General features: G+C 37.6%; 1 protein-coding gene across 6 annotated transcripts in view; it reads left to right on the forward strand.

Moving 5' to 3' along the window:
• The first annotated feature begins 835 nt into the window (after nt 1-835).
• RNF180 (ring finger protein 180) overlaps nt 836-22,534 on the forward strand; it is a 286,491-nt gene continuing 264,792 nt past the window's right edge. For 4 of the 6 annotated variants that reach the window (XM_059916458.1, XM_059916461.1, XM_059916465.1 and 1 more), the window contains exon 1: nt 1,223-1,464. The gene's annotated coding sequence lies outside the window, so the exon portion shown is untranslated. Of the gene's footprint in view, nt 858-1,177; nt 1,200-1,222; nt 1,465-22,534 lie in introns of those variants that run through there. The other 2 variants (XM_059916459.1, XM_059916460.1) reach the window with 2 other exon arrangements.

Here is a 22,534-nt window from a genome sequence, read left to right on the forward strand (position 1 = left end):
CTCCTTTGTCTTACCCTGATCTTAGGTGAAAGTATTCATTCTTTTACCATGAAGTATGATGTTAACTTCAGGTTTTTTTAATAGATGTTCTTTATCAGATAGAGGATGTTCTCTTCTATTCCTAGTTTGTTGGGTGTTTTTAATCATGAAAAAGTGCTAGATTTTGTCAAGTGCTTTTTCTTCATCTATTGAGATGATCCTGTAGTTTTTGTCCTTTATTTTATTAAGAGAGTGTATTACATTGATAATTCTTTTTATTGAACCAACCTTGCATTCTTTAGACAAATCCCTCTTGGTCATGTTGTAAAATGCTTTTTCTACATTGCTGGATTTGGTTTGCTAGTTTTTTGTTGTGGATTTTTGTATCAATATTAATAGTCTGTAGTTTTCTTTTCCTGTGATGTTTTTGTGTGGTATCGTTACTGTTGTTGATTTCATCGGATTTTCAGGTGGGAAATCATTGCATATCACCTTAGTCTTGGAACAAGGCTCTAAACAAGCCAGTCAGGTAAATGGAAATGTCTATATCTAGCAGAGAAAGCTGTACAGTCTTTTGAGGTCCCCCCACCCAGCTTCGTTCCCCTTCCTCAAGCCAACTAATAAAACTTGCTTTTTTATATTCCAAACCTTATTTATACTCTTTTGATCATCTGTTTTCATTGCTCTGAATCCAGAGTTTACGACGTGCTGACAAGTCCGCATTTACTCAAAGCAGCCCCCTAGCTCCCTGACTAAGCGCTTTTGATTTACGGCGGGTCATTAACTCACCTACCAACTGTAATCTGTCAAGAGTGGAAACAAAAACACTTTAGTAGTTAATCCCAGTTGCACTTGGATGGAACCTTAGGCACAATAAGGTAAGCAACTAGGACAGTGACATCAGAAGGGAAAAGTAAACTCAGATAGTGGCGCTGCCTTAGGAAAAGTCTAGGCGTGGAGATGGGTCGGGGGATGCCAGCCGATCTGAGCAGGTAATGGGCTCAGCAGGTGGGCGCGGAGCTCTGAACTACAGGAGGGGCTGGGTGAGGCCACGGAAGAAGCAGGCACCTGCAACTTCTGTTGCTCTGGTAAAAGGATGACCAGAGAGCACAACTTTCCCTCGGTGCCGCCCGGCCCAGCGCAGCTGGCGCTGCTGGCAGGGCTGCGAGAGGTCGGGGCGGGGCGCCGCCCACGCGCGGCTCGGGCCGGAACCCGCTGAGGTGGGTGCGCAGAGCTGGAGGCGGCGGGGAGCGCCCGTGAGCCGAGACCGAGGCCGCAGGCTCCGGGTCGCCGGCGCAGCTCGAGCGCTTTCCGCGGGGTTTGGCTCCTGTCGCTTCCCGTCTCGCCGAACCTGCATCTCCGCCAACAGAGCCGCCGCCGCCGCCGCCGCCGGAGCCGCCGCCGCGAGTCCTCAGAGCCGGGCTGCGGGCGGCCGGGCGCTCCGGGACGACGCGCGGAGCGGGCGGCTCCGGGACGCGGACGCAGGTGAGGGCCGGCGGCTTGGAGCCCGGAGGGGCCCGGCCGCCCGAGGGTCTGGTCTCGGCCCGGCCCTGCCTGGCCGCGGCGGCTCGGGCCCCACGCTCGCGCAGGGAGGACGCGCCGAGGGCTGGGCTGGGCTGGCCCGGCAGCTTCCCGGCGCGGCCTCAGGTGATGCGGAGGCGGTTTAACTTTCGCACCTGAGGCTTGCGGGGCGGCGGCGGCGGCGGCGGCCTCGGGGCGTGACCCGGAGGGAGAGTGGAATTACACGGGGTCTGGAAACGTGAGCCGGGCGGCGCCGGGGGCGTGCGGGGCGGCGGGACGGCGGTGGGGCGCCGCGGGGTCGGTGTGGGCCGCCCTGCAGGTGGGAGTTGAGGCGCTGTGTCCGGTTTCATCTCCGAGCTTGTGGGGAGAGTCGGCACACACCCCCTCCCACGGCCCGTTCCATTCGCACAGACCCACTTTCTTTTGTCTGGTCCATTTTGGTGTCGGCGTTTCAGCTGCTTTTGTTGCAGCCTCGGGTCCGGAGTATACAGACTTGTTGTCAGGCAGAGGTCATGGGTAAGCTCTGAAATGCAGCGGGGCGGAGGTGGGGAGAGGGTCCATAGGGTGGCTGGGATTTATTATTAGTGCCCTAATTAGCTCTAACGTGTATATCACCGAGTTCTTTTCGAGACAGTACTCAATATTTTTGTAGCATCTAATAGTTTTAACACCTGGGAGAGCATTCATTAGTCAATTTCAAAGGAGCATTGTGTGGGCAGGTTACTATTAAGTTACCCATTTTATAGACCAGACAGCTACGGCGCCCGTGAGGAAAAGTGATTATTTCAAAAATAAGCAGGCAGCCCTTGTGGGAGCTGTGATTAGAGCTTATCTGACTGAGAGTTGTCCTCAGTCCGGTCAGTCACTCAACCTCAAACAAAATTTAGCGCTGAGTGCCCCTCTAATAGGCGTATTTTTATTTACTCATTAATTACTAAAAACTTTCTTTAAAAAAAAAAGAGTTGAGTCCTTTCATATTCCTGGACTAGTACCCCTAAAAGTGATACTTAAAAGACCAGAATCATTCCATTTGTTGAATAGGATCACTGGAATCGTAGTAAGGACTAAATTTGTTTGTCTTTTCATCTGTCAAACCATTAATCTCCCATATAAAAATGGTGCCACTGGGAGCCCCAATATACCTAGTGATTAGCATAGCAGAGACCCTAAATGTTTATTTAATGAATAAGTGGAATGGTGGTATGCCTGAGCAGCAAGTTTTCTTTTCTCATACAAAAGAATTAAACATTTAGAAGAATAATCATTTTAATAATTTCAGTGAAAATTAACTTGTAATCATGTGCATATTATGTTGTGCTCTCTCTCCAGAGCCATCGACAATTTACCTGTTTCCCTAGGGTTTGCTCTTAAATGATTTTGCCAATAGATCTTTCATTGCCCCATTTTTCTTCGTCTGTTTCATTTATATATTTGGTTTTTCAAAGTGAAGATATTTTTTCTTCTAAAATTCAAGGAAAAGAGTCTTTAAAAAAACAAGCTTTTTTCCCTTGATAAAATAGACTTAACTGGGCTTTTATGAGTGTATCTGAGGATAGACACTAGCTTCTTTAATAAGTAACTCCTGTACATCAAGCAAGAATTCTTCCAGTCAAGTATGCAATGAATTAATAATCATTTTAATCCCTGTAATATTTTATGACACATCTACCTCATATAATGCCTTTTTATCAAACAGAATAAAGCTAAAAAAAAGTTCAGTTAAATTTTGCTAACTACATAGCACACATTTTAGGGCACAGTATGCCTAGACTTAATTACTGACTCATGGAATACACAGTTCTCTTTCCCTTACACCATCTTCACTCAGCACTCTGGAAGAAAAAGAATGATAATCTGTCCTATCTCTCATAAAGGGGTATTTGGAGAGTTAATGAAGTAGTGTCTGGAAAATATTTTAAAATTCTTGGAAGAAAGGTGCTTTGTGACTTCGAAGTGTGACTATAGGGTCATGAAACACTACCCCTTCCCCCAAACATGCTGTCAGTTATGTTTTTTTTAGAGTGGTCATTTCAGGTAGTTATTTTAGGAGGCTAAATACTTATTCCAAAAGTGCTGCTGCTAGTCACAATTATTTTGAATATTTGAAAAATGTAGTTGATTTACAAGCAACATAAAAACATGGTTTTAGAATCTCTTTTATAAGTACTTGTCTTTGGTTTATATTTTGTAATCAAAAACTATGTAACTCAGTTTGAACATCTCTTTTATTTGCTAAACTTGGCAGAATGGTTTCTGCATGGTTGCAAAACTCAGCTCTACCTTCAAGATTTTACTGCTATTAAGGATATTTAAACGGTTATCATGAAAATCAAAATTGTGGAAGACAATTTTGAAAGGGTGTTTTAAAAATAGTTTTGGGACTTCCCTGGCAGTCCAGTGGTTAAGACTTCGCCTTCCAGTGCAGGGGGCGCAGGTTCAATCCGTGGTCGGGGAGTTAAGATCCCACATGCTTCGGGGCCAAAAAACCAAAAAACATAAAACAGAAGCAATATTGTAACAAATTTAATAAAGACTTTAAAAATGGTCCACATCAAAAGATCTTTTAAAAAATAGTTTTAATTAATGGCAAGATTATTAGAAGTAACCTTCCCAGAGTGACTACTCTGAAATGGGCACTGCTTACTTGTAGGCTTGTATACATTTGTAATACATATATGTATATCTATGTGTACATTTGCATATTGTTAAACATTTTGAAAGTAATAATTTGGATTGCAACCTATCAATTATTTATTTCAAGTAGAATACATTAAGTAAACCACATATAATACTGGAACTGTATTAAGTTGTGGCTGTATTTCATATGAAAAATTGAACTTCACATACATGCAAGTGTAAATCTCTATAATAATTTAGAATCAAAATTTAGCTCCACATTATATGTTTTGAGTGTAATATAGCTGTGTCAAAATGGCCTCATCAAAATGCGAAATTGCTATTTTCAAAAAAATCATTAGCAAGTTGTGGGGGGCAGAGATTTTCTTGATCACACCAATTACTGGATATGTTCATTTTCTTCATTTCGGGATTGTTTGAAAATTTTGTATCTGTATTATACATATTATATATCATATAAGTGTCAGAAGTCTGTTATAACTATATTAGCAGTTAAAGAGATATTGGCCTAGTCCTCTAAAGTCATGAAGCAGGAGTTTTATGATAAACATATGAAGTCATTTCTGAGGGATCAGAAGTGGGGAATTTTCCATACAGTCAATAGCTTGAGAACAGGGATAGTATTGTGGCTGCAAATATACCCCATTCCATTCCACTGAATAATAAATACATAATAAGGAGCATATGAAAAGAAGGGATATTATCCTTTTGATATTCAAATGGAAAAAAGTTCCATTACTTAGCAGCCAAGTCTCTCTTTTTAAATGAGAATAAATGGTAACTTTGAAAGAAATCACCTATTTTGATATGCAGATTATTGAAGTGACAAATAAATTATCAGCTGACAAGCAGAAATTTTCCCCTAGCATGGCCCTTTCTAAGATGAGCAAGTGTGATGGTAAACATTACCTTCTGGTTATATACAGGGGTTTGTCTCCCATGTAATGGTCCATGCCCATCTCATTCCATTGATGAATTGTACCTTGCCTCTGACCCTCACTCTAATCTCTGACCTTACTTCATCTTTAATTGCCACCTTTGGTTGGAAAGTAGTTGGTTCAGAAAGGAAGACAGCAGAGGGAAGGGATGAGAATATCTGTTTCATGTATAACATGAATTTTTTTCTCATTTTGGAAGGTTAATAGTTCATTTTTAAGGTCTCCTCAGAATTCCCTGCGTCAGAACAGCCCCAGTAAGTAAGCAGTCCCCAATAAAATGGTAACATAAAGATGCCCACATTAAAATATCTTCTTTTGGCCCTAGTATAAAATAATGTGTACAAAAATAATATTATATTAACCAAAGCTAAGTATCTTTGGTACAGTAAACATTAACCGCATAATTAACAAGGTGTTTTATTGCTTTTCTTGACTTTAGAAAATATTTGAGGAAATAACTTGAATGGTGAGTCTTTTACAAAATGCAGCTGAGGAAACGAGCTGTTGCATTTTTTTTTTGTCTTGATAAATTTCTCTGTAGCAAGCAGAAATTTAGAGATTATTAATAATAGAACTGCCTGCAAGTTCTGTAATCTCTTTCCCTGATGTGACAGGTGGAAAAACCTTAGAAACAAGCAGTAGGTCATTAGCACAGATTTTAAAAGCAACTTCAAAACATCTTTCATAAAATTGCTGAGATAAGCATGAGGCTTATTCTGTTTGAGAATCTCATGGCCTATTCATAAACCTGGTGAAAAAAAACTTCCGAGGAGCCAGAATTGAAATATGAACACCAATTTAGGCAGCATGGGATGAATAGTATAGCTATGTGGGCCCATTGTATAATGAGTAAATTGGGGATTGTGTTAAAGTTTATTTAACAGAGTTAGAAATTAAAACTAAGGTATATTTTTCTAGCCATATTCTGCTTGAATTTTTGGTTTTATTCTTTCCCAGACCATTGGTCTCCTGGAAGATATATAAATTGTATAATTAATATTTGTATAGTTTCACCTGTCTGACTTAGAACTAGCTAAGGCTGTAGAGTCCTAAATAAAGCTTGCTCTACTCTAGTCTGGCATTATACTTTTTGCTCACCCAACAACCATACCCCTTCCCAGTTTAGTGTTTTGGCTTATATTATTTTCTTTGCTCAAGATGCCCATTCCTCTCCATTCTACTTGCTAATGCTATCTAAATTCTCTCTTACCCTTTAAGACCCAGATGGAATACTACTTTTTTCCCGGAAATCCTTCCCTAACTCCCTAGTTCTTGTTTTTAGTTTACCATATCTTTCTATTTGTTAATTACTCTCTGTTTTTGATAATTTCTTTTATTTTGGCCTTGAATTTGTTTTTTGTTTTTTTTTAACTAATATTTATTGGAGTATAGTTGATTTACAATGTTGTGTTAGTTTCTGCTGAACAGCAAAGTGCATCAGTTACACATACATGTATATCCACTCTTTTTTAGATTCTTTTCCCATATAGGTTATTGTAGAGTATTGAGTAGAGTTCCCTGTGCTATACAGTAGGTTCTTATTATCTATTTTATGTATAGTAGTGTGTGTATGTCAATCCCAATCTCTCAGTTTATCCCTCCCCCCCTTCCCCCCTTCCCCCCTTGGTAATCATAAGTTTGTTTCCTACATCTGTGACTATTTCTGTTTGTAAATAAGTTCATTTGTACCATTTCTTTTAGATTCCACATGTAAGCGATATCATATGATATCCGTCTGACTTCACTCAGTATGACAATCTCTAGTCCATCCATGTCACTGCAAATGGCATGATTTTGTTCTTTTTTTATGGCTAATATTCTATTGTATATATGTACCACATCTTCTTTACCATTCATCCTTTGATGGACATTTAGGTTGCTTCCATGTCCTGGCTATTGTAAATAGTGCTACAGTGAACATTGGGGTATATGTATCTTTTCGAATTATGGTTTTCTCTGGATATATGCCCAGGAGTGGGAATGAATTTGTTTTCCACCTAGTTTTTTTTTCCCTCTAAGGCACAGGTCAGATATTCAATATATATTTTCTTGAATCATGTATAGCACCTATAACTCTGGATACTAGCTGGACATATTCAACTTGTAAGGTTAGATCTACAAAAGATGTTTTACTTAAGAGAGTAAGGTAGAATATCTTCATGCTTCATAATTGTTTCAGTGTTCTGGTAGAAAATACATAGCAGGCTCAAAATGGAGTTGTTCAGAAGATTAATATTAAAAGTGTGCCTGGGTTAAAATAAACCAACAGTGGATGGTGAAGCATCTCAGGACTAACAATAGTGGGAACCATTATCGTTCCAAGGCCTGAAGGGGTGAGAGAATTGGATCATGACTGAAACCCAGAGAGGGTAGCTATGTGGGAAATGCTGCCTGACTCGACCTCTGGCCTTTCTGTGATTGGGAAGGATGGGGAAATAAATACCCCAGCTTCACTCTCTTCCAGCTCTCTGATTTCCTGGTGGTGCTTCCCACTGGCAAATCCAACTGGAAGGCAGAAGATTAGGGGGCCCTATTTTTGCAGGTCAAAAGTCAGCCTCCTGGGAAATAGAGCAAGGTAGGGTGGAAAGTACCTCTGGAGTGGGGGGCGAGGGAGGCAAAGAATATCCAGTGCTATAATCATATCATCTAGAAAGTAAACACTCTCTAGAGTGATTACAGTTACGTAAGCCTTTTTGTGCTGTCGTTATTTCATAAAAGGCATACTTATTTCTTTCTAGTCTAATTCAGTTACTAACATCCAAGAACACTTTATTTTATGGTTGATGCATTTCATAAGAACCACTATCCCTCTTTTGTGGTGTTAGCTGGTGTGGTATCGTTACACGTGTCTTCTCAGTGATTTCATTTTTTCATATTTTGTGTTTTGCTTGTACAGTGCCCAGGTGGGAGACACAGAACTGTCTGCATAGTCATTGGGAAAACTGCCCCTTCACCATTCTAACCACATGATTTGCCTGAATTAGTCAGGATTGCTCATTTTTCTCTTTGTGTCATTTTCATAGATCAGTGGTTTTCAGTCTTGCTGTATGTGGTTCTCATTGCAGATACTCTGTTTCAAGCAGGTTTAAGATAAATCTTGAACATCTGTTCTTTTAAAAAGCTTTCAGATATTTCAGATGCACAAATGTGAGAAGCACTAGCACAGGTAATCATTTTGGTCATAGTTCCCCCCTCCCCCTTTAATGTACATGTAGCACTCTTCAGTAATTAAGGCTCAAATGGAAAGCTAATGCTGCTTTATGGACTCTTCAAAACAAAAAAGATGTTTTAGATTTTTCACACGAGAGGTGCTCGTGATATAGGATGCAAAATATGTGGTTTCCATATTATTAAGGCAAATAAATTTAAATTTTTAAATATAGATATAAAACCTTTTAAATATACAGTATAGAGAATAACGTAATGAACACCCATGTTTCCACCATGTAACCTTATATTAACATTTTATTTTTTTCTGATTTTTTTAAGAAAAAATACATTACAGATAAAATTTAAGCCTCCCTTAGATCCCTTTGAAGAGGTTACCGTTATCCAAACTTGGTATTTATCGTTCCCATTCATGTTTTTATACCTTTGCTATATATACATGTATCAGTAAACAAACTATAACATTGTTGCACATGCTTTAATTTTTTTGTAGCTATTACTGTGCTGTGTGTTTTATTCTTCACCATGTATATTTCTGCAGCCTTTTTTTTTCCTTGTTTAACATACTTTGGAATTTTTTCTACATACCTGTAGCTTTAGTTTATCAACTTTCATTGCTATATAATATTCCATTGTATCAATGAGCACAAATTAATTTGTCAAATCTCCTATTGATGAAACCGTTGGTTGTTTCTAATTTTTTGCTACTACAAAATGTTGCTAAAGTGAACATTCTTTTATGATATAATATTTCCTTAAATACATACAAACCTAGAAGTAGAACTGCAGACCTACATATACACGTTCTGTCTTAGCAGATCTTGCCAAATTGCTTTCTGAAATACTTGTGTCTAGTTATACTTCCCCATAGTGGTTTATGAGATTTTTGTTGTTGCTTTGTATTATGTTTACACTTGGTCTTGTCAGACTTGTGATGGGCATGAAATGGTATCTTGTTTTAATTTTAATTTTCCTAATTTCTAGTGAAGTTGAGCACTTTTCATATGATTGTTGGCCATTTGGGTTTCCTCTTCTGGCAATAGTGGTTTTATGTTCTGTGTTAATTTTTCTGTTGGAAATTTATCTTTTTAAAAATTTGTATTGTAGAATCCATTGTAGATATTAACCATTTGCTTATATTTATAAGTTTCTTCTTCCTGTCTGTGGATTGTCTCTTAATTTTGTGTGTATTTTCTTATACTGAAGTTTTAAAAGATATCAGTATTTAAAATTTTTCAGTATTTTGCTCTGTGTTTTGAAACCGTTTTATGACTCAACATGTAGTCATAACCTTGGTCTTTCTAAGGTTTGCAACTCTCTTCCTTACTTTCATAAATTCCTTCTAGATAAAGTAGAGTATAAATAAATAAATGAAGAAATAAACATGCCACACAGTTTATCACTGGAATATACATAAAATTATTAATCCTTAACAATTTGTGTAAAAAAGTTTCCCAGTTCAAAAACAGCATCTAAATAGCAGCTTCCAATGTAGCTTTTTCTCATTTTTCTTAAAGCTCCTATGAAAATGTAGAATAAAATGGAAACTCACCACAAAACCAAAAAGCAAAAAACTCCTAAAACACTAAAACTGGGGGGAAGTAACCTTAATTAAGAAGCAGATTGTCCTCGATTGAAGGGAATTTCTCTACATCAGCACCTGCAAATCCCTATCCCACCCTCACTCCTGATACAGACTGCCTGATAAATTCAGGCAGTTCACTTTCTGGGTTCCCAGCAAATTCCAAGAAGCCACTAGGCAGAATGTAAGGCGTTTGTGGTGGGTGCTGCAGAGCATCTGGAGACCTGAGACACACAGAACCCTGGTGATAATACATAGCAGCATCACGGGTCACGCCAGTTCCTCTCCCAGAGAAACAGGCAATAAAGGATAGTGCAAGATGCCCCTTGTGAAGAACAGAGTAGAGAACAGAGGACCAGGTGGTGAAGGCCTGTTAGGGAAACTGGACTGAGTGCTTTGTGTATCAGCAAGCTCTGCCACCGTAGATCTGAGCAGGTGGGCAGAAAAGTGACCATGGGTAATTTCCTCACCTTGTCTGTTTAACACCAAGTCTTGGTAGATACCCCCCATGATTGAAATGTATAGAAAGAAAAAGAAATAAAGCAATCTAAACTGAAACCTCTGAAATACTGTGGGACAAAGGAAGATTTATTATTGAAAGGAATTGGAATGTAACATAAATTTCAGACTTGATATATATGAGTCACATGAATATGGTATTTTATATCCCTAGTGCTCAATTTGTGTTCAGGGGTTCTGCAAACAGTGAAATATTTAACCCCCTCATTGTTTGTATCACGTTGATATTTTGAGGTTCCTTATAAGATTTTGTATGAAGGGTAAAGTGCAATGGCTACTTTCTTAAATAACGTTATTCTCAAAAAATTGAACTTTAAAGAAAGAAATTTCACTAATTAAATCAATTTTGTTAGGGGATCTTACTAATCATTAAAAGTTTTGTTGTGAAACTCTGGATATTGGATTTACTGAGAGTCAGAATAGCTGTTCAGAATGTAGGATAGGTAAGTGCCTCAGATGTCTGGAAGCATTTAAAGAAGGCAGGCTAAACCCTGCCTATTTCAGGAGCCTCTAAGGACCTCACAGAATGGGAAGACAGAAGAAACAACTGGTGCAGCATGGCTGTTTCAGGATTATAAACCAGATCTTCGTCTTAGCACACCATCTAATTGTCACTGAATTCCATGGAGATCCATGCTGAGGGACTATTTAGAATAGCTGTCTGCAGAAACATTTGCTGCCAGACAGTGGTAAACTTATAAGAACAGGAGAATAAATGATAGCAAATTGGGTATATCATGGTGTAGATTCTGTAATTCCAAAAAAGCGGGGAGTAAGCAAAGGCAAAGCAAATGTTAAAAGTAAAATGCACTAAAATTCATATGGTTAGATAGGAGTGTGTGCAGTTTTTGTGGACTCTGTTAACTTATTGAGCCCTGATTTATTTTTAGAATGGCTAAAGAAGTGTATTTCTGATGTCACCCAAAAGCTGATCAAGACAATATAGATCTTGAAGCTTAGAGCTAGTTACTGCTTCCATGCCTTGCCTTCTGCTTTTCTTACTGTAGTCGCCTAAGATGCCAGCAGATAGGGGAGGGCAGCCAATGATGTTTGTTGCCTTCTCTGTTCCAGTAAATGACTTAATAGAGAGCACTTTCCCCCTTCCCAACTTTGAACTCTCTGTAAGGACTTCAGTCCACCTCACTCCTCTTGTCCTTAGAAATCTCAAGATTCTAGAAATAGGAACTTCCTCCTCATAAAATGATGGAGATAGGAGATAGTTTGGGAAGTTACTTTACTTCTCTAGGCCTCAGTTTCCTCATTTATAAAACGGAGTTAACAATCCCTACTTCACAGGAATGTCCTGATGATTAAAGGAGCTAATGCCATTTAATAATCACTGTCTTCAAAAATAGTAGTAGTATTTAAAATAATTCCAACCACTTGAATTCATGTTGTATATGTAGAGATTTTAGTTTAAAAAATATGGAGAGTATACTACTTTCTGTCCCATTCCTAATTAAAAAGAGAAAAGTATTATTTTCTGATGGATAGCTTCACAAAGAGGATTATAAATAATTTGAACACATCCAGTGACATATAGTCATCAAACCACATAAGACGTCATGAAGCTCAGATCATATTCTAAAATGGAGCTTCTAAAATTCAGTCTCTATAACAGCATTATAAGGCTGAGACCAGCTTCCTTTGGTGGTGTTTGCTAAATTTACCCTGGTGATGCCAGTAAGTTGTATCCTGACTTTAAGCAGAGTAAGGAAAGAATGCCTTTTTTTTTTTGTCTTGCTTATGCTTGCTTACTTATTCACTCATTCATTCAACTGATTAATGCCCAACACTGTGCTAGCACTCTTATAAACTGTTAAGGAGTTTGCAACTCAGCAAGGAAGACAGACATGGAACAAGTAATTGAAAGCATGATGAATGTTCTGAAGGAGAATTGGAAAGGTCATTGGGGGAAAAAATAGGTCAAGGAAGACCCACTCCCCTTTCTTCTCCAGGGAGAGGCATTTAAGCTGAGACTTGAAGGATATGGCTCTATTCCCTAGAGGCTAGAGGCATGCTTTCCAGGGGTCCAGGGATAGGAGCAGGAGGAGTGAGCCAGTGGAGTGCAGGAGCGGAAAGAAGTCTGGACTGCTGGACTGTAGAGTAGACTGGGGCTGAGGACAGACAGCAGCCTGGTCAGCAGAGCACTGGGAAGCCCCTGAAGGGCGCAGGGAAGTAATGATTTGTTATGTGTTTTCAACAAGGGCTCTGCCTTCAGTGTGGAGGATAAAATGCTTCAGATTTTCAAAAAGTAAAGCCTTGGTGATTAGAACCATAATTTTTGGCCTGGAATTTTTGAGGTCACACATTTGCTTATTGTTTATAGAGCGTATGGGATGAAATATCTTCCTCTTCCCATATTTCTTCCTTGGCCTGTTAGAGAGATTCTGTCCCATTCTACCTTTTTGAAAAAGCTGGCAAGGTATCTTTTGTCCTCAGTCCACTTTAAACCTCCTCTCTCCCTTTGCCCCTTCCCTTCAGAATTCTGATGTTTTCAGAACAAATCCTAAGGAACATGACCATAACTCTGAGTGACATTGCCAAATAACTGGAATTAGAAGTTTTTCTTGCAGTGGTTAACAGAGGGGAGGCTTCTGGTTATGATAACCTGAAAACCTATGCTACGAATACTAGAACTTCTCTAGAAATATTTGATTATATACTACATAAATGCATAGATGAGCTTGTAACAAAGTAAAAGAAAGCCCAGGAGCTAAAAAGAAGAAGAAAGGTGGAGAGAGCTTGGCAACAGACACATGACATAAAAACTACCCTTAGTGTTAGAGTGAGGTTGCTAGGCTCACTAATATGCTCATAGTTATACAGGAGACCAAGGCCTTGGGTACACATGAGGCAGACATTGGGAACTGAGACCCCTGAGTAAAGCCAGGACTTGGGAAGGGTAACATTTTCAGTAAAACAGTAGTTTAAAAAAAAACAGCATCCACGGACACAGAGATTATGAGGAAGTCTATATTGGCTTAGTCTCTGAGTAGATGGTAGAGAAAAGCCTCATCTGAAAATTCTGTTCAGTTTTTTTTTAAAGAAACTTTTTATGAAAAATTTCAAACATACACAAAAATAGAGGAATGGCATAATGAATCATCATGTATCCATCAACCAGCTTTAATAGTTATTATTATTCTTCCATTCTTGTTTCTTTTTTCTGCATTATATATAATTTGTTTCTACATTATATAATTTTGCCTGTAAATACTCAAAATTAGAATATTTATCTCTAGCCTAAGGACCTTTAAAAAACATAGCAACAGTTTTATATATTATGTCCAACAAAATTAACAGTTCTTTAATATCATCTAATACCTAGTTCATGTATAATTTTCTCTGATTGTCTCAAAAATATTTTTTTAGAGTTGATTTGTTTGAATCAAGATTCATACAAGGTCTACACATTGCATTTGTTAGACATCTTAAATCTCTTAAGTTTCTCCTCCCTCTTTTAAAATTAATTTATTTGTTGAAAAAACCAAGTTGTAGAATTAACTACATTCTGTATTTGGCTAGTTGTAGCCTCATAGTGTCATTTCAACATTCCTCTGTTCATGTAGTAAATAAAGTGGTTCTTAGATTTAGAGGTTTGATTCAGTTCAGGTTATCATTACTATTATTTTAAGAATACTTTAGAGATGGTGCTCAGTATTTTCAGCTGCATTACATCAGGAGGCACAAGATGTTTGGTTGTTGTTATAACGTGAATTGTATCCCCCCAAATTCATATACTGAAGAGCTAATTCCCAGTAGGTACCTCAGGCTGTGACTGTGTTTGGAGATAAGGCCTTTAAAGGGTGATTATGTTGGAATGAGGCTGTTTGGGTGGACCCAATCCAATCTGACTGGTGTCTTTATAAGTAGGGGAAATTTGGACTTGCAAAGAGACACCAGGGTATGTGCCTACAGAAGAAACGTCATGTGAGGACACATGAGAAGGCAGCCATCTAACATCTAAGGAGAGAGGCTCAGAAGAAACCAACCCTGATGGCCCCTTGATCTTAGACTTCTAGTCTCCAGAACTGTGGGAAAAAAAAACAAAGTCTGTTGTTAAAGCCATCCAGTCGGTTGTATTTTGTTATGGTAACCCTAGCAAACCAGTACAGTTGTCCTGTTTTCGAGTGATGTTAAGATTGATCTTTGAGTTCAGGTGGTAACAGCCTTACACATACATTATAAAATGCTCCATCATCCTTTTTTCCAAATGTTTTTAGTATCCATTGATTTCTTTCCCCTAAATCCATCATTTCATTAGGGGTTGTAAATGGTGATTATATTAATCATCCTGCATTTATTAGCATGATACCTTTAAACTGAAGAATTTTTCCTCACCAACTATTTGTTCACCCAGAAATAGTCTGTAGATTCTTTTCCTATATTTATTCATTTTCAATTCTGACATCCTCCAAATCACCTGAGAATCCTTAACTTCAGATTTTAGTACTTGGATTTATATTGAATACTAACAGGGTGATCCAAGGAGCCCCAAACTAAGAAACTTACCTAAAAGCTATTCCTGTGCTGGTGATGTTCCTCAAGCACCTGGCAGATACAATGTGAAACTGTTCTTCCTGGAGGGGCAGGTCCTCAAACAAGGTCCCATAGTTGTCTCATGGTAAAGATGAATTCATATTCCAAAATTACAAAACTCAGGGGGAAATGAGTGAAAGTTAATAGACATAACTGAGAGGAAATTTAGATCCCCAGAAAATTTATGTGAGCCCAGGGCTCAGGATTTTGTTCTCTTTTCTATCCATACTTACAACCTTATAGATCTCATCCATTTTCATGGCTTTAGAGAACCTGCCCACATTTAAAGCTCCCGCTCAGACACTCTTCAGAACTCCAGATTCTTGAATCCAGCTTACACTTAACAGTTCTTTGTGAAAGTTGAATAGACATCTCAAACTTAATACATCCAAAACTCAACTCCTGATCTGCCCCTTCTGTTCTACCTGCATCTGTCCCCATATCAGTCAATGGCAGTTGCATCCTTAGAGTTGCTCATGCCAAAAGATTTGGAGCCATCCTTGATTTCTCTTTCTTTTAGACCCCATATTCAGTCTGTCTGGAAATCCTGTTTGTTCTACCTTCAGTGTATATCCAGAATTTGACCATTATTTACCGCTACCACTGCTATCACCCCAATCTGGGCCTTATCTTTTGGCTGGATTACTGTAGCAACATTTTTCCATTATAATGGAGTTTATCTAGTAGGAGAGTTAAATTGATAGTTTCATAACCACATTTCTGCTTTATACTCAGAGAATCTTATTTAAAACTAAATCTAGTAAGCCATTTAAAAAGTGCTACTTTAAACTACTATACATAAAATAGATAAACAACAGGGTCCTACTGTATCCCACAGGGAACTATATTCACTATCCTGTAATAAACCATAATAGAAATGAAAAAAATACCAGAAACTAAGTGGCTTAAAAAAAAGTGCTACTTTATCCAATTTTTCTTTTCTAACCTTAAGTAATTATGAGTAAGTAAGAGTTTAATAGTGCAGGGGCAGAATCTTTTGGAAGCACCTTGTATATTAGGACAAGCTATTGATTCATCTAGAATCATATGAAAATGTTAATTATATTTTAGTCTCTAAATTGGACTTTTTCCCCATGTAATGCAGTATAATGAAATTAGTCATAGAATTGGCTTATAGGTGAATTTATGTGAAATGAAGAATGTGGTTTATATGTGATCTGTTAGAATTTCCTTTCAGTGCCCAGAGTAAGAAAATTAGTTGCCTCTAATTCAAATCAACAACATATATAGGCATGTAAAAAGCATCATGTGGTATTATAAAGGACTGTGAAGATTTGAGATACTGCTTATGCCCTTTCTTTGGGTACTTACAACTTAGAGGAAGAAACAAACGTACACATTAGTATAATACCTGGTGGTGTAGTGACATGAGTACTAGACAGAGGCTTAGGTAACAGATGAACTATTCAAAGATAAAGGCTGTTCAGGAAAGACAGAAGCAAACAATGAAAGTGCCAAGAGCTTTAAACCCTTTTGTGGGTAAGATGATGGGATAAATAAGTAAAATAAACAAGCCCAGGTTTCTTAGCTTCCAGGTCAGTGCTTTATCTGCTAGGAGATACCTACTACTTTTTTGTCTCCATTATCTAGCAATCTTTTACAGTAACCTAGTATAGCTGCCTCTGTATCCAGCAAAAAGCATCTCTGTGTAACTACACCTTTGCCCAGAAGAAAAAAGGGTTTTGAAGCCAGTGTGCTTATTTTTGTTACCAATTTCCCATTTGAATCCTTTTTTGATTATTGATACTTGACCCATCAAAAAGAATATAGCCATCCAATAAAAGCATGGTGAGTTCCACAACTTACTTCTTATCAGCTTTCAGTTAAGACCATGCTTCATATCATATTAATATATTTTACATAAAGTAAATATGTTTTAGCTCTTATTTTCCATTCTAAGAAATCAGCCTGCGAAGCACCTGGGGAAACAAGGCTGCATTTGACCTCAGGATCAATTCTTTAATTAGATACTTTCCTCTGAGAACCCTGACAATTTTGCCTACTCTCTCTCTCCCAACTGGCTTAGAACCCCTCTTACCCTCTCATATGCGTTCACAGTACATGTTTTATTTTTATTTTTATTTTTTGTGTGTGTGTGTGTTCCCTGACAAAACAGTAGGTTCTCAGCAAATATTCACTGAATGAGTGAATATTTGTAGCCTCAAAACACAACTTAAAATTAATTTTTAAAAATCACCTGGTTTTATTTTCTTCTTGCTACTGCCTCTTCTTGGTCCAATCAGAAATATTTTTGGCAGTTTTTTAAAAAATATGTTCAGATGTATCCTAGTCTGCTCAAAAATCTCCAAATATGACTATACCTATTGCTCGGAACAAAACTTTGTAGACTCATCATATGGTGATTTCTAAGATTTACATATGAGAACAAATAGACACACACCATTTTGAAAATATATTTTAGCTTTTCTCATAACTCGATTAATTCTGTATGTAATTTCTACCTTTTCATATATTTTCTTCCTAAGGAAGTAGCATGTGAGAAATAAGTGAATATTTGGGTGCTACATACTATTACTTTCATCCATTTTTAGAATGCATTCCTTCTTTTACCAGAGTGGTAGCAGTTTAAATGAGCAAAATTAATCAAAATACAGAATTTACAAAGTATCTACATTTCTTCAATGATATTTTTACAATTCTTAAAGGTGTCACTTGGATTCAAAGACTGCAGTGAGCATTCAAGACTGAGTGTCTGAGGTATGTTTGTGAGAAAGAAGAGGGGAAAGGAGAAATTTAAAAGAATAAAGAGATGGTATTCAACTTCAAGTGTAGTGTGTAGTTTAAGAAGCTATGTGAGAGTGTAAAAGAACTTGGTAGCTACTACAGCATCAAATTTATATTACCTTTTCTCCTTAAGGTAGAATATGCATTGTATTATGCCTAAGAGTTCAGCAAGCCCAGGGGAGGTAGAAGGGAAGAAAAGGGAGGGTGGGTAGAGGTGACCAGATGGTGATAAGGTAGTTTGAACTACTGAATAATTCTTTGTCAACAAAAGTTGGGTGCTTTCCAAGAAAAATGTTTCTCGATGTGAACACTAAAGTGTATGCAGAACCATTTAAACAGTTAAAGTTGTTGAAGTTGACTTTATCATGTTCAACCCTGAAGTATGTAACACCAACAATTATTGAAGAAAATTGAGGTGTCTCTCTGTAATTTGTGATTTAGACAGTTGTAGAGTTAATAAATTGGAGGCTTCAATTGCCATTTTAGTCACTGAAGCTACCAAGTCTAGAATTATAGAATTGACAGTTTAGAAATCACCTGATCCAGCCTCCTATTTGTACCTGTAAAGTATCTGATACCCTTGACAAAGATTGAAAGCTAGTGTTAAGAGGGATCCTGAATTACAAGCCAGCTTTCACTAAATAATACATGTTCTAAAAATATCTATTGAACCACATAAGGCATATAAATTCCACAGGACTCTAGTTATATCTGTAAAACCCTGTTTTAATTTCTGCCTAATGTAAGATTAATTTTCAGGACCTGATGTGTTCTAAACAGTTTACAAACAAGTGTAGTGACTGCTGCTTTGAAACTCAGTTACTTATATTTTTGCAGTTTTTCACAGACCATTGATTGCAGTGTTATTAATGCTTCTTTTCTGTATCTGCTTGGAGTTGAGCACATTTTATTCCAGTTCTTCTGTGTTCACAGCACACATCAAGGAGATTCAACATCAGCAGGGGGAGCTGACATGGTATCAATTTTACAAAATAACCAATATCTGTGCAGCATATTCCCAACAGAGTTATTACATATGATGTTCTGTTTATGTGAACAATCATTGGTTTCAAAGCCCACTTCTGCAAAACATTTGTGGATTACTTCTGAGGTTACTTTGTCCTACATAACAGTGAGATTTCTTTTACACTGAGAACATTTCTTTATATTATAAAAGAAATAACTGCTTATTTCATGGAGACATAATCTACCAAGCACTTCCAGTTTACAACCTTTAGGTGACAAATTGTGCCTCAGTCTAATGGCTACAAATGCAACCTGGTGCTTTTAAGCAAAGAAAAGTATATACACATCTTTAATATAAGGCCCCAGGGGGTATGGGCAGGATATCTCAATCAGTAACAGAATATTCCTTTTCTGCAAGTAATTTTCTCTCTGATTTTAGTAGTCATTCTCTCCAAAATCCTGCCAGACATCAGTGTATTTTTGTTAACGTTATATATACAGGAAAAGTGTGTATATAAAAGAAATACTCAAATTTCCTCAAATAGTTCTGGCTTTTTACTACTATCATCATTGCAACAGACTAAGACTGACAGTCTGTATTTTTCTCCATGGCATCATTCCTTTGTAAGAGCTCATGTCTAGTTTGCACATTAAAGAGGAATCCCATCTAATGAGCATTCAATATGCTCCCATTGGCATATGTATCCATAGACCTCCTACTTTCAAACCAATCTTCAGCAGAGATAAGAGATACAGATGCTTCATTATTTAGCTGTAGTAACATGGTATTGAGAGTCAAGGTTGACAGCAGCCTTTATCTGTAGTGTATTTTCATTAGCTTTTCCTTAAAAACAAACAAACCTAAAATTTAGCAATATTATTTGCCTTGAAATGGTCTGAATTGGCTAACTCAGTTTAGTGTTTTATTTTCTAATTTGGTATGCATTGCTCCTTCCACACTTTTATCAGTTTTACCTCTGTTGGCTTTTTGTTTATACCTTGTTCCAATTTTTAAGAAATATATAGATAATTGATAAGGGAGCTCCAGATTCTTTGGCCATTTCACCTTTGATTTTTCTTTCTTGTTCACTAGCATGATTTTTACCTTTTGAGAAATTTTGAACTCAATACTTTTCACAGGATTTTATTCTATGAATTCTATAAAAGGAAAGACATACAATAAAACATGGGCTTTCTAATAATGTCAAAATTGAGAAGACTGGCTTGGGTCTTATAGGTACTGTTCTAGACTGAAGTGGCTGCAGATATGTTTTATCCTTCAAGAAAAGGGAAAAATGACCCTGAAGATAATTCAGAGATCAGCAGGACTGCCGCTGCCTGCATAGGCCCAGAGCACACAGGTCCAGAGGGTAAAGTTGTCTCCTGAGTTTCAAAGTGGAGTCACCCTCTTAGTTTCAGCAGATCATGTCCCTGTACATGGCCTCAAGGGCAAAGCTGCCTCCCATGGCCAAGGGCGTGAGGCCACCCATTCCAGTGGGCAGAAGACAAAGCCACCACCATAGTGGGCCCCAGCAGGCAAAGCATTGAACCAAAGAGAATTATTGTTGAGCCTTAAGTCTAATGTAGTTTGCCTGGCTAGGTTTTGGACTTGCTTGGGACCTGTCACCCCTTCCTTTCTTTTTTCTGATTTCTCCCTTTTAGAATGGGAATGTCTATCCTATGCCTGTCCGACCATTTTATTTTGGAAGTACATAATTTTTCTGTTTTCACAGGTTCACAGCTTAGAGGAATTTTGCCTCAGGATGAATCATACCTCAGGTCTCAGCCACACTTGATTTAGATGATACTTTGGACTTGGAGTAGATTCTGGAATGGGTTAAGACTTTTGAGACTGTTAGGATAGGGTGAATATATTTTGCATGTGAGAAGGACAAGAATTTTGGGGACAAGAGGGAGGAATGTTATAGACTGAATTGTCTCCCTCCCAAATCCGTATATTGAAGTCCTTACCCCCAATATGATGGTATTTGGAAATAGGGCCTTTAAGGTTAAATGAGCTTATAAGGGCGGGGCCCTAATCTAGTAGGACTGTTGTCCTTATAAGAAGAGGAAGAGATTCCAGAAGTGCACATGCACAGAGGAAAGGCCGTGTGAGGACATAGCAAGAAGGTGGCTGTCTGCAAGCTAGAAAGAAAGCCCTCACTAGAACCCAAAACTTCTGTCACCCTGATCTCAGATTTCCAACCTTCAGAACTGATAAATTTCTATTGTTTAAGCTACCCTGTCTGTGGTATTCTGTTATGGCAGCCCAAGTAAACTAATACAGGTATCATACTGACAAGGTAGAAGTTTTTCTTACATTTAGAAAACCAATGTTAATGTCAGATTTCAAAGGAAAAACTATTTTCAATCATTTAAATAAACAAGACAAAAGTATACTTTCCCCTTTGTTAATGAATATTAATAACTTTGAGTAGATAATGCTATTATATGTCAAAATAATTAAGACACTTTTAGAGCAGTTTTAGCTTTACAAAAATATTGCACAGAAAGTATAGAAAGCTCTCATATACTCCCTCTCCCCTGTACAGTTTTTCCTATTATTAACCTCTTGTGTTAGTGTGATACACTTTTTACAGTTGATGATTGAATGTTGATGTATTATTTTTGACTGAAGTCCATAGTTTACATTAGGGTTCACTCTGTGTATAGTTCTGTAGGTTTTAACAAATGTATAATGTCATGTACCCACCACTATATTATAGTTCCACTGCCCTAAAATTCTCCTATGTTTTACCTATTCATTCTTCCCTTTCTCTGTCCAAATAATTAGATATTGATATGTAAAGATGATAAAAGTGCTGGAAAACAGTAGCTTAAAATTTTCTTCCTTTACTGTTACAGTAGAAAAGTTGGAATACTTCACATTCAAATTCTTTGCATGAAATACAAAAATACAGAAGTGTTGTCCCTATGTGAGAGATCTTTACATTGGATTTTTATATCTTGACCCATTTCCAATTGTGTAGGATTTGGATTCCAAACTCTTCTTTAGCATTTAACCAATTCTTTGGTCATGAAAGGAGCTGGGACCGTTTATCCACATATAAGCTGATCTTTGACATATGTCACTTTTATAATGAGAGAGCAGCAGGGACACATTCCTGCATCTTCCCCATTCTCCATTTTTTCCTTGGTGGTGGATAAGTAATCCTCCCATAAGCAGAGGTAGGAAAATACATCTCTGATTCCTTCTGTCGATGGAATTCCTTGACTTCCATGTATCATAAACACTGACAGTGTAACCAGGACCAGATGATGAAAATTGTTACTGTAGACATTGCTCCATATTGAGAATTCTTTACCCACTCTTCTCAAACAGAGGCAAGTATGGGGTTATGTTGATGAAATAAGATACATATAGAAAAATAAACATCACAAGCATACAGCTTGATGAATTTTCACAAAGTGAGCACACCTATATAATGAGTGCCCAGACTGAGAAACTAATAGTACATTAGAAATGAGCAATGTAGTTCTAAGAAGGTGGAAACATCTGCAGCCCAAAAAAGAAAAATGGTGTCACAGGCACTTAATTTCTTTTTCACTTGCTAAATCTTCCCAATCCTTATACCTATTATTTACTTTTCTTCTATTGTGTTCTAAAGCTGAATAATATGAAAAATAGCATCATTGTCTCTGTTTTCTTCCTAATTTTCATGGAATGCTTTTAAAGTTTTACCATCAGGTATTATAATTGCTAAGGTTTTCAGTAAGCCCTTTATCAGGTTAATGAAATTTCCTTCTGTTTCTAGGATGCTAAGTATTGCTGTCTTTTTATCATGACTAAATTTTGAACTTTACCAAAAGTTTTATTTTGCATCTTTTGAGGTGGTCCTGTGTTATTTTTCTTTTAATCTTACAGTTTGTAAAATATATAGGCCTTTTTTTTTCA

The sequence above is a fragment of the Balaenoptera ricei genome, chromosome 3, assembly GCF_028023285.1.
Source record: "Balaenoptera ricei isolate mBalRic1 chromosome 3, mBalRic1.hap2, whole genome shotgun sequence".
Taxonomy (NCBI): domain Eukaryota; kingdom Metazoa; phylum Chordata; class Mammalia; order Artiodactyla; family Balaenopteridae; genus Balaenoptera; species Balaenoptera ricei.